This window comes from Impatiens glandulifera, chromosome 7, assembly GCF_907164915.1.
Source record: "Impatiens glandulifera chromosome 7, dImpGla2.1, whole genome shotgun sequence".
NCBI classification, from domain to species: Eukaryota; Viridiplantae; Streptophyta; class Magnoliopsida; order Ericales; family Balsaminaceae; genus Impatiens; species Impatiens glandulifera.
Genome location: NC_061868.1, coordinates 19,958,567 through 19,969,948, shown reverse-complemented (window position 1 = coordinate 19,969,948; position 11,382 = coordinate 19,958,567). Strand labels below are relative to the sequence as shown.

General features: G+C 38.2%; 1 long non-coding RNA gene, 9 other non-coding genes and 2 pseudogenes across 10 annotated transcripts; all 12 read right to left on the bottom strand.

Annotated features, from left to right (window-relative positions):
* Positions 1-663: 663 nt before the first annotated feature.
* LOC124910963 lies at positions 664-756 on the bottom strand. Its single transcript, XR_007096560.1, has one exon. It is a non-coding gene; the product is annotated as a small nucleolar RNA Z223 (small nucleolar RNA).
* A 25-nt stretch (positions 757-781) lies between these two features.
* On the bottom strand, positions 782-865 carry LOC124910919. The gene has a single exon (XR_007096529.1). It is a non-coding gene; the product is annotated as a small nucleolar RNA U36a (small nucleolar RNA).
* Positions 866-901: 36 nt separating this feature from the next.
* Positions 902-1,045, bottom strand: LOC124910928 (annotated as a pseudogene).
* Positions 1,046-8,360: 7,315 nt separating this feature from the next.
* On the bottom strand, positions 8,361-10,341 carry LOC124910623. The gene is made up of 2 exons (XR_007096432.1): positions 10,226-10,341; positions 8,361-8,806 (listed from the first exon to the last, which is right to left on the bottom strand). It is a non-coding gene; the product is annotated as an uncharacterized LOC124910623 (long non-coding RNA).
* On the bottom strand, positions 9,063-9,167 carry LOC124910976 (annotated as a pseudogene).
* LOC124910897 lies at positions 9,175-9,281 on the bottom strand. The gene has a single exon (XR_007096512.1). It is a non-coding gene; the product is annotated as a small nucleolar RNA snoR97 (small nucleolar RNA).
* On the bottom strand, positions 9,332-9,446 carry LOC124910968. The gene has a single exon (XR_007096565.1). It is a non-coding gene; the product is annotated as a small nucleolar RNA Z278 (small nucleolar RNA).
* On the bottom strand, positions 9,468-9,574 carry LOC124910891. The gene has a single exon (XR_007096507.1). It is a non-coding gene; the product is annotated as a small nucleolar RNA snoR97 (small nucleolar RNA).
* On the bottom strand, positions 9,625-9,740 carry LOC124910966. The gene has a single exon (XR_007096563.1). It is a non-coding gene; the product is annotated as a small nucleolar RNA Z278 (small nucleolar RNA).
* LOC124910964 lies at positions 9,794-9,886 on the bottom strand. Its single transcript, XR_007096561.1, has one exon. It is a non-coding gene; the product is annotated as a small nucleolar RNA Z223 (small nucleolar RNA).
* LOC124910920 lies at positions 9,912-9,994 on the bottom strand. Its single transcript, XR_007096530.1, has one exon. It is a non-coding gene; the product is annotated as a small nucleolar RNA U36a (small nucleolar RNA).
* On the bottom strand, positions 10,030-10,174 carry LOC124910925. The gene has a single exon (XR_007096535.1). It is a non-coding gene; the product is annotated as a small nucleolar RNA snoR134 (small nucleolar RNA).
* Positions 10,342-11,382: the final 1,041 nt, after the last annotated feature.

Below are 11,382 nucleotides of genomic sequence, written 5' to 3'. Positions count from 1 at the left end.
AAGTTTGATTATGTTCTTAAGTTTTATTCTCAAGTTTAGTAATCATGTATTTCTGTATAAAATTTTAATTTTTAATATTTTATTATCTTCTTTAAGATTATTTTTTTTTTTTTAAGTTTTGGATAGATATACTATCTTCTTTGTTCTGATATTTGTTCTTTAGTTGGTTCATAACTTTAGTCATATTATAAGATTTATTATAATTTAAAATCTTGCCTTCTAATTCTTATTCTTTAGAGCATGAAGTTCCTTATTTAGTATTGAATTGATCTATGATCTGTATTCTTAATTTTGGATCCCTAATTTCTTTTAGTAATTCAAAATCATAATTAGAGGTTAAAACATTAATTCTCATATCTAAAATTGAGATATGATTCTATATAATTCAAATTTTTCGATATTTTGATTTTGATCAATTTTATTAAATTCCTTCTTGGGAAATTTTAGTCTCGATTGCCATGGTTTACATTTGGAGTCATATGAGCTTAATTCTGAAATGCTTCCATTATTTAGAACATTATATTCAAATTACTACTTGTTGAATCTGATTCAAATTCTTCAGATTCTGATTTTGAAGAGTATGAATAATTAATCTTTTTGTATTTTCTAGGATTTCAAAATTATTAATTTGTTTCTTTTGCCTAGCAGTCTTTGAAAATCAAAAGTTAGCTCAGGTATATTTTGCAGCTCTATCAATCACGAATTTTCTGAAGCAGAACTGGCGTTAAAGCTGTAGATATATCATCATAGCAATTTTTATACCAAAATATATTTTCAATCTTGGCTCATATCAAGAAATTCAACCATTATGTTTTATGCTTCATTGATTACTCTCAGAAGCGCGGATAGTTTTGAATCATAGCCAAGAAAAAAGATAAAGATCGTAGAACTGAAATAATATGAATATAGCAGTCGATTTGACACAAAATTAGCCATTCAAAAAACGCTAAACTGCAACACTTGACGGCAATAAATCTAGCACAATCATTGGGGCTTACATCGTCAGTACTAAAATTTTCAGAGAAGCCCGGGAGAGATCGTGCAGATATATCGATAGAAGATAAGGAAAATAGATCCATAGTAGTATCAAACGCGATTAAGCACATGTTGAGAAGGTTACCTTTGGACGTAGAAATACTCAAAACTTAGGATCTCAAGCTTCTTATGTAGGCTGATTGAAAATTTAAGAAAACCCTAGCCGCGGCCAAGCGACGATTTGAGCCTTTGAGAAGCGTCGGCCCAGAAATATAAAATTAAAATATTTAAAAATGTTTAATCGATTGATTTGAGAAAAAAATATTTACAAGGTATAGTTTTTTTTAAATATATTATAATACTTAATTATTAGTTATTAGCTAAAAAAAAATTCATTGATATGAATATTGTTTATTTTATTTTAATAAAAATATTCTAGTTGCATTAGTGCACCATTTTGCACTTCCTAGAGTTTCCTAAGCCGACAGACGGTGACTTACGACTCGAGGCTACATCCCTAATGAGTATTTTGATAATTCATGTGTGATGATTGTTAGTGAATCTGATGCAGCGTGCGTGGCTAGGATGAACCTTTATCAAGATTCGTTGATTCTTACGAATACCGAAAGTGATAGATATTGAGGAAACCTCGTTTTATGATTAATAATCTTCCCCTAACAAAGTGTTTTAAGATCCTTTTAAATACTCAAACCCTAGCTTGCAAAAGAAATAAACAACTTTTAATAAATTGCAAAAAAAACACCCGAAACTAATAAAAATGCGATTTTGAGCCCCTAAACGTTTCCGCCCGAAAAACACTAGGCAATCGTCGAAATCTGACACTTGCGAGATATTTTCGGATGCTGCAACTTTCGCATAAACGCCTCTTCGACTCGCACCGCATCATTCCCCCCAGGGTAGAAAAGATTCGTCCTCGAATCTGGAACCGCATCATCCTCATCAGAAGAAGACTCACCCACAAAAGGAACAAGATGCTTCACATTGAACACATCAGAGGTACGCACATGGCTGGGAAGGCGTAAACGATAAGCATTGGGGTTGATCTTCTCCACAATCTCAACAGGACCAATCTTCTTAGCAGCAAGCTTGCTATATTCATGAGCTGGAAAACGATCCTTAGTCAGAATAGCCCACACAAAGTCACCAACTTCAAAATCAACAGCACGCCTTCTCGAATCAGCCTTCTCCTTGTACTTGGCAGTAGCAGCAACCAAGCGGTCATGAGTGGTCTGATGAACCTGAGCCAACTGACCAACAAAATCCGCAGCAGTGGAATGAGGACGCACCTTGCTGGGCAGCGCTAACAAATCAAGAGGAGCACGCGGAGACAGCCCGTAAATCACATGGAAAGGACTGAAACCAGTGGAGCGATTAACAGCATGATTGTGAGCAAACTCGGCCTGAGGCAGCTTCAGATCCCAAGCCTTAGGATGATCCCCAATTAAACTGCGCAGAAGGTTCCCCAAAGACCTATTAACAACTTCAGTTTGGCCATCAGTTTGCGGGTGATAGGCACTGCTAAAATTCAGCTGAGTATTAACCAAACGCCAAAGACTCCTCCAAAAGTGACTCACAAAGCGAGTGTCCCGATCAGAAACTATGGAGGCAGGAAGTCCATGAAGGCGATACACATCCCTGAAATAAAGCTGTGCAACAGCCACAGCATCAGAGGTTTTCTTGCAGGGAATGAAATGAACCATCTTCGAGAATCGGTCAACCACCACAAAAATCGAATCAGAACCACGCTGGGTACGTGGCAGCCCAAGGACAAAATCCATACTGACATCAGACCATGGTTGAGTGGGAATAGGCAGAGGCAAGTATAACCCGGCATTAGTCGAAGCGCCCTTAGCCAACTGACAAACACGACAACGAGCAACAAAACGCCCCACCTCTTTGCGCATCGAAGGCCAGAAATAAGAAGCTGCAAGAAGCTGGAAGGTACGATCACGCCCAACATGGCCTTCTTTGTGGAGTTCCTGAATCATCTTCAAACGCAGGCTGCAATCTGGAATGCACAGCTGCACACCGCGGAAAAGGAACCCATCCTCCAAGACAAAGTCCCTCGAATCCCCCTGTTGGATGCGAATGAGGACCTGAGAAAAGAAAGGATCATCACGATAGAGGTCCACAAACGAATCAAAGCCGGGTACATGGACACGCATCTCTGCCAACAGCCCATGACGACGACTCAAAGCATCAGCCACGCGATTAGACACACCAGCCTTGTGTTTAATCACAAAAGTAAACTGCTGTAAATAAGAGACCCACGAAGCATGACGATGAGAAATCTTGTCCTGACCACCAAGATGCTTGAGGGAATCATGATCCGTATATAAGACAAACTCCCGCTGAAATAAATAATGACGCCAGTGTTTGACTGCCTGGACAATAGCATAGAACTCAATATCATAGGTACTGAAACGAAGTTTAGCGCTAGACAGTTTCTCACTAAAATAAGCAACAGGACGCCCAGATTGGCTAAGTACAGCCCCAATACCCAATTTCGAAGCATCACAATGTAGTTCAAATGGCTGGGAAAAATCAGGAAGAACCAAAATAGGGGCTGAAGTGAGTCGGTGCTTGATCTCAACAAAGGCAGCCTCGGCATCATCCGTCCAGAAGAACTTAACCCCCTTCATACAATCAGTGATAGGAGCCGTAACACTACTGAAGTGAGGAATAAAACGCCGATAGAAGGAAGCCAAGCCATGAAAACTGCGAACTTCAGTGATCGAAGAGGGGCGGGGCCACTGATTGACAGCCAGTACCTTACTCGGGTCCACTTTCAGGCCCTCCCGAGACACCACATAACCGAGGAACTGGGTAGAATCAGTAAGAAATGTGCACTTCGAGGAAGCAGCATAGAACTTGTCACGCCGGAGAACAGATAACACCTCACGAAGATGGGAGAGGTGTGCTACCTCGCTGTCACTGTAAATCAAGATGTCGTCGAAGTAAACGACTACAAACTTTCCAATGAAAGGGCGAAGAGCCTGGTTCATCACACGCATAAAGGTGCTAGGAGCATTCGACAGACCAAACGGCATAACCAGCCACTCATATAAGCCCTCACGAGTCTTAAAGGCAGTCTTCCACTCATCACCCATGCGAATACGAATCTGATGGTATCCACTCTTGAGATCCAGTTTGCTAAACACAGAAGCACCACCCAACTGATCCAACAAGTCATCCAACCGGGGAATAGGAAACCGATAACGCACTGTAATCTTGTTGATAGCACGACTATCAATGCACATACGCCAAGACCCATCCTTTTTTGGGGTAAGAAGGGCCGGGACAGCACAGGGACTAAGGCTCTCTCGAATGTGTCCCTTAGCCAGCAAGTCCTCCACCTGTCTACGCAACTCTTCATGTTCTTTGGGACTCATGCGGTAATGAGGACGGTTGGGTAGGGCAGCACCTGGAACCAAGTCAATATGATGCTGGATATCACGCAAAGGAGGCAAGGCACAAGGCAGATTCTCAGGAAAAACATCTGCAAACTCCTGTAACAGCGGCTGCACTGGAATAGGCACCTCAGAACTAGCACCACAGGTAATCAGCGAATAAAATAGAGCAAACACCATGCCCGATTCGACCATGGCGGTCTGAAAAGGACCCCGAGACAACAAGGTGGTAGGGGGGGACGCATGATGAGTGGGGGCAGCACCCTTCTTGGGCTGATTTGGCATCAACACAATCTTGGTACCATGAAATAAGAACGTGTAGGTATTAGCACGCCCATCATGTATAACAGAATGATCAAACTGCCAAGGGCGACCAAGTAAAAGGTGACAAGCATCCATAGGAACCACATCACAATATACAGCATCACGATAATGGGAACCAATGGAAAAATTAACAAGTACGCGCTTGGAAACTGTAACATCCGTACCTTGACTCAGCCAGGACAGACGATAAGGTTTGGGGTGAGGTTCAGTGGACAGACCCAGCTTCGAAACTGCAACCTCAGAAATCACATTCTCACAACTCCCAGCATCAATGATGAAGGTGCAAACTTTGCCACCGATGGTACAAGTGGAATGGAACAGATTATTACGTAACCACTCGTTGTCAGGAGCACGAGGGGTTAAACATGATCGACGAATCACCAAAAGGGGGCCAACATCACCAGAAACATACTCCTCCGCTGCCTCATCATCATAAACATCATACACTGGCGCTGAATCTGAAGGAAGAGCAGAGTCAGGATCATCCACCTCAGTAAAAAGACCACGATTGGTGGACTTTGGGTTGCGACACTCTGCTTGGCGATGGCCAACTTCACCACAATTAAAACAACGCAAGCCACCGGGACGTCCCTGCGGGGGGGCTGTAGTGCCGCGAGGGGGGGCTGGGGTGGGATGGGCCGGCTGGGAAGAAGAACCAATGCCACTAGTGGGGACAACCTGTTTTCCAAAGCTACCCGAACCGCGCCTGGCTAGCTGTTTCTCAGCCTGTGAAGCACGCTGATGTGCCTCAGAAACAGTCAAGGGATCAAACATATTCAAAATATCTTGCAACTGGAGGCGAAGGCCACCAATATAGCGAGAAACCAACTGGAGAGGGGACTCAGACAGGTCAACACGAGCCACAAAGGTGTAAAACTCAGTGGAATAGTCATCCACGGAACGAGAACCCTGACGAAGATTCTGGAACCGCTGGTACAGGTTACGTTCGTAATTATATGGTAGAAACGCAGCCCCAATATGCTTCCTGAATTTGTCCCAATTCGTGAGCTTTGCCTTACCATGACGAACACGTGTCTGTTTCAACTGCTGCCACCATGCTTGTGCACGACCATGTAAGCGGATCGTAACAAGGGGTACACGACGATCTGCAGGAACTTCCTTGAAATCCAGAATCTCTTCAACCTGAGAAAGCCAATCAATAAACTCTTCCGGTGATAGACTACCATCGAACTTAGGGATGTCCACCCTGAAAGCCTGCTCCCAGCGATGATTGGGGCGTTCAGGGGATCGATTCCGAAGACCACCGAGAGGGTTTTCATCTGTCATCGTAACATCATCTTCAGGGTGGTGCATGTGCATAGATGCATCCATCCGTTGCGTCAACCATTCAACCTGCCGCCTCAAATCGTCGTTATCACGGCGAAACTCAGCGTTTTCACGTCGCAACTCAGCAAGGTCACCATCATCAGCACCAGGGGTAGGGTTGCGCGGCTGTCTTCGGGGCGGCATACCTCAGGGTCGACTGGAAACTGATACCAACTGATGCAGCGTGCGTGGCTAGGATGAACCTTTATCAAGATTCGTTGATTCTTACGAATACCGAAAGTGATAGATATTGAGGAAACCTCGTTTTATGATTAATAATCTTCCCCTAACAAAGTGTTTTAAGATCCTTTTAAATACTCAAACCCTAGCTTGCAAAAGAAATAAACAACTTTTAATAAATTGCAAAAAAACACCCGAAACTAATAAAAATGCGATTTTGAGCCCCTAAACGTTTCCGCCCGAAAAACACTAGGCAATCGTCGAAATCTGACACTTGCGAGATATTTTCGGATGCTGCAACTTTCGCATAAACGCCTCTTCGACTCGCACCGCATCAGAATCTTAACTCCATCAATCAAAAATTGAAGCTTGACGGTCTTTGGTTCCAATCATCACCTTTGTTTTGAGCTTTCAACGGGTCTCCCGCCTTGTGGCCTTAACTGCCAACCTAGGTGTGTCTGCCGGTTTCATTCCCTTGGCTGAAGCTAAAGCAAAACCTTCACAAAAAAAATGTCACCTACATAAAATTGATGAAATCCGCAATCACGTTTAATACTTTAATCAACTAGGGCTTTTTTCAAATGTACACGTTAAACGATTAAAAATCTTGTCTTAAATAACAGAAAATATATTTAAAATGATTTTACAAATAAATTAAATAAAATAGAATATACAAAGAAAGAAGTAAAATCACCGATTGAGATATTGATTCGAGACATGTGCTTAACACATTTGTATTAAAACAGTTTTTCTTTCGCCCTTTGTGTTAGAGCTTATCACAAATGACTGTCTTTTAGGGTATAACGAATCTAGTAGTGATTCAGCACCGGAATCACTTAGCAGCGAACTTGACAAAGTACTTGAATCAATCATCGGGTTTCAACGAAAATACGACGAGTCAAGAACTCAAAGAACACTTGATTGAGTGAAAAACTTGAAGAAAACTCAGATGAGTGAAGAACACTCAAAAAAACAAAGAATTTTTTTTCGAATTCTATAGAGATTATGGAATTAATGAAAAAGAGATATGAGATAATTTTAGAGTTCAACATGAAGAGAATATTTATAACAGAAAATTAAATCTGAAGACATTCCATCTTATAGATTATTCACTGATTAAATTTCACCAAAAATTTATATTTTAATTTGGTATGAATTTATATTTATTTAAAATAAATTATATTTAATTTATTTATTCAAATTCTCATTTTCATTTCTATTTAATTAATAGAATTAATTTAAAATTCTAACATAATAAAAAAATCTTTTTAAAGATTAACCATGTTTGAATTAGCCTAGAGTATAAAAACATACTATTGTCCTCTTTGGTAATAATTTAATAGGATTTGGATGTCTATGTTCTTTAGGGTGGAATCCCCATCCACTGGGAGTAGAGGCAGATGACCAATCACAAAATTAACAAACTACACCTCCTTAGGTGACTATCTAATAAATATACGTATATATTCAACCCTATATAAAAAATTCTAGATTGTTACCACCACATACATAGAGGTGTAAACAATTGGTACAATCTATTTGTACACCAGAATGTACAATCAAAACAGTTGAAGTAAGTCTAAGAAAATCTCAAATAATTAATTTGATTTTATTCATTCACCAAAAAATTATATTAAATAATATAATTATATCTAAAATTTGTTTTACAAAATAAATAACAAATATATATCTATATTGTAGTTGAATAGTCAAAAGCTTATTTATTAAAAGAAAATTGAAGAGTCAGTCAAACCAAATTATGTAAATTTTAATTGATATAAAAACCCAATCCAATACACAAAATGGAAAAACCCAACCCAATATCCAACAAAGCACACACAAAACGGGATGACACCACAAACCACCAAACAAAGATGGATAGTTAAAAAAATGTGTGACATGTGTATTCATTCTCTCGGATATCCAAAAAAATTTCAATTAATCTATATCCATTTTCAATGTTCCAACAGCAACCCGATCAATCAAATTCTAATGTCTAAATTTTCATTACATTATCTTGTTGATCCAACAGACTTTCGACATGATTCAGCAAAACAACTTGCTCATCCTCAAACATATAAATCAATTGTAAAAAACAAGCAGATTGTACCAAGACAAGCAGACTACAACTAAACAATCACTGTTCAAATGGATTCAAGTGGCCACATTGACATCAATGGAACTTAGTTCACAGTTCTTAATTTCAGTAATTGACACACACTCAGACCAGCCACTTTGGTTTAAAATTCAAAGGATTTATAGCCGATCTCTACCACCTTAATCCACTCAATTTCATTGCCCTCCTCCTGAAGTTTACCACATGAAGGTCATGAGGCAACCTTAGACAAGAAAAAACATAACCCTCTTCTCCCCCGTGGACTTGGACAACAGCGTTAATTTGTCCATTGTCTGAAGCTCACTATCTCCTGTCATGAATCAAAGTTGTCTTATGTTCAAACTCCCCAGACCATGTCATGTGAGGCATCCTTAGGGAATGCTCATAGATTATGAGGACCGATGGTCAGCAAGAACCGTCATATCCCTGACTTCCTCCTCCCTTTCTATGCTCACTTGAGGTTAGCAAAAAACCAGGAATTCAGCTACAATTACTAAACATGAACAAATACACAAACAATAGGCCTCTAATATTGAGACCTTATATCTCCTACCTCCCTCTCACAATTCAAATGAGCTGGGACTAAAACTTTAGTGAAAATGAGGTTTTGTTGTAGTTGTAAAATTAGTCATGAATTGTTAATATTTCAAGAAAGAAAAGTTTAAATTTCATTGTTAATATAAAAAACAGTTCAACAAATTACAAAAACAGCCTCAACAAAATTCAGTAATATCAAATGAATGTAGATTCACCAAGGAGGTTCTCCCTGTAAACAGGGACTTGGATCATTAACACCTCAAAACCATGACATTGGCAAATCAGAAATTTATTGCTGTTATTTAACTCAAGACCCGGAAAAATTTGAGGGTAAAAGCTGATAGACAACACAAAATCTATGAGTTATTCAGACTCTATATCCACCATTTCATAAGGATTAAGAGTATAGTAAAACTCAATTCACAAATATTACAACAAAAATGCCTCAGTTAAATTCATTAATCTCATTTGAATGTAGATTCACCAAGGAGGTTCTCCCTGTAAACAGGGTCCTGGATCATCAACACCTCTATTATGTGAATTATATCATCCTTGGCAAAACTAATCTTAATACAATGAAATTTAGTGCTGTTATTTAACTCAAAACCCGTGAAAATTTGAGGGTAAAAGCTGATAGACAACACAAAATCTATGAGTTATTCAGACTCTATATCCACCATTTCATAAGGATTAAGAGTATAGTAAAACTCAATTCACAAATATTACAACAAAAATGCCTCAGTCAAATTCATTAATCTCATTTGAATGTAGAGTCACTAAGGAGGTTCTCCCTGCAAAACAGGGTCCTAGATCTTCTACACCTCAAAAACACGAATTATATCATCAATGGCTATAAGAAGATCATAATAAGAAACACATAAAAGAAGCATCTTTGAAAACCAAAAGTTAGCTCAGGTATATTTTGCAGCTCTATCAATCACGAATTTTCTGAAGCAGAGCTGGCTTTAAAGCTGTAGCTATATCATCATAGCAATTCCCTAAACAAAATCAATAAAAAATCTTGGCTCATATCAAGAAATTCAACCATTACGATTTATGCTTCACCGATTACTCTCAGAAGCGCGGATAGTTTGAATCATAGCCAAGACAAAATATAAAGACCGTAGAAAACAACAGTTAAAATGTAGCCGTCGATTTGACACAAAATTAGCAATAAAATAAAATACTAAACTGCAACACTTGACGTCAAACGATCTAGCACAATCATTGGGGCTTACATCGTCAATTCTAAATTTTTCAGAGAAGCCCGGGAGAGATCGTGCAGATATATCGATAGAATGATCAAAAGTGATTAAAGACATGCTGAAAACGTTACCTTGGACAGAGATTCTAAGAACTTACGATCCAAGCTTCGAGAGAAAGGCGAAGGCTTGATAATTTGGTAGTAGGAGAGAGACTTATGTAGGCTGATTGTAAAAACGGATGGAAAACCCTAGCGGCAAGGGAATTTGGGAACGGCAGCAAACAAATAAATAAACTTTTTAAATTTAATAATTTTATTTCTACAATTATTTGAATTAGATTAAGTAAAAAAAATTCAATTAAATCCTTTTTTTTATCTTTATAAAAGAAAATATTGAATCTCCTTTTGTATTTTTGTACAAAAAAAAAAAAAAAAAAAAAAAAACAATTGAACATAATAGAGATACAATGGTATAGTGAAATATCATTATCTCTTTTATTTTCTCTCAAATTTCTTCCTTTTATCACTCCTCAATTTAATATATGCAAATATACATAATCTTTTAGAAAATATTCTGATATTTAAAACATAATTTTATTAGATTAGAATTAATTTATAATAATTTTAAAATCGAAAAAATAATTTAAATAACAATAAGTCGATCATAGATTCATAATTAGTATATCTCAACTTGTTTTTTAAATCAATGTTTAGAATTTTGAGAGAAAGAAAATAATATTTTTATTGTTTGTATTTTCTTCCGTATTACATAAGAAGTCTAGTGTTTAAATAGTGAAAATTACATATAAATAAAATAAAATAAAAATAAAATCTATTAATAAAATAAAAATAATATCAATTATAACTGATTTGACAACCAGCAGCAAATTTTCAATCAAGTAACAAATCAATTATCCTCATTAATTTTCTACTGATAATAATCCATTCTTGAAATTGTTTCCTTCCAAGATAATTAATTATACACTCCCCACAAGTTGGGTAGTAGATGTTGAGACTACCCAACTTGCCACATACTTCCTCGAATTGCCTTGGTGAGTATGTCAACCACCTGATTGCGGGATGTAACGTAGATGGGTGAAATAGATCATTGGGCAGAGATTGAAGAGGGTGTTGCCGATGGGATGAAATGTGGATGATAGCGAGTTGGATTTGAATCGCCGAAGTTTCGCTAGATGGTAGTAAGTTGGCTTTGATTCGCCAGAGTTTCACTTGAATTTGATGACAGCGAGTTGACTTGAAACGCCAGAGTTTCGCTGGATGATAGTGAG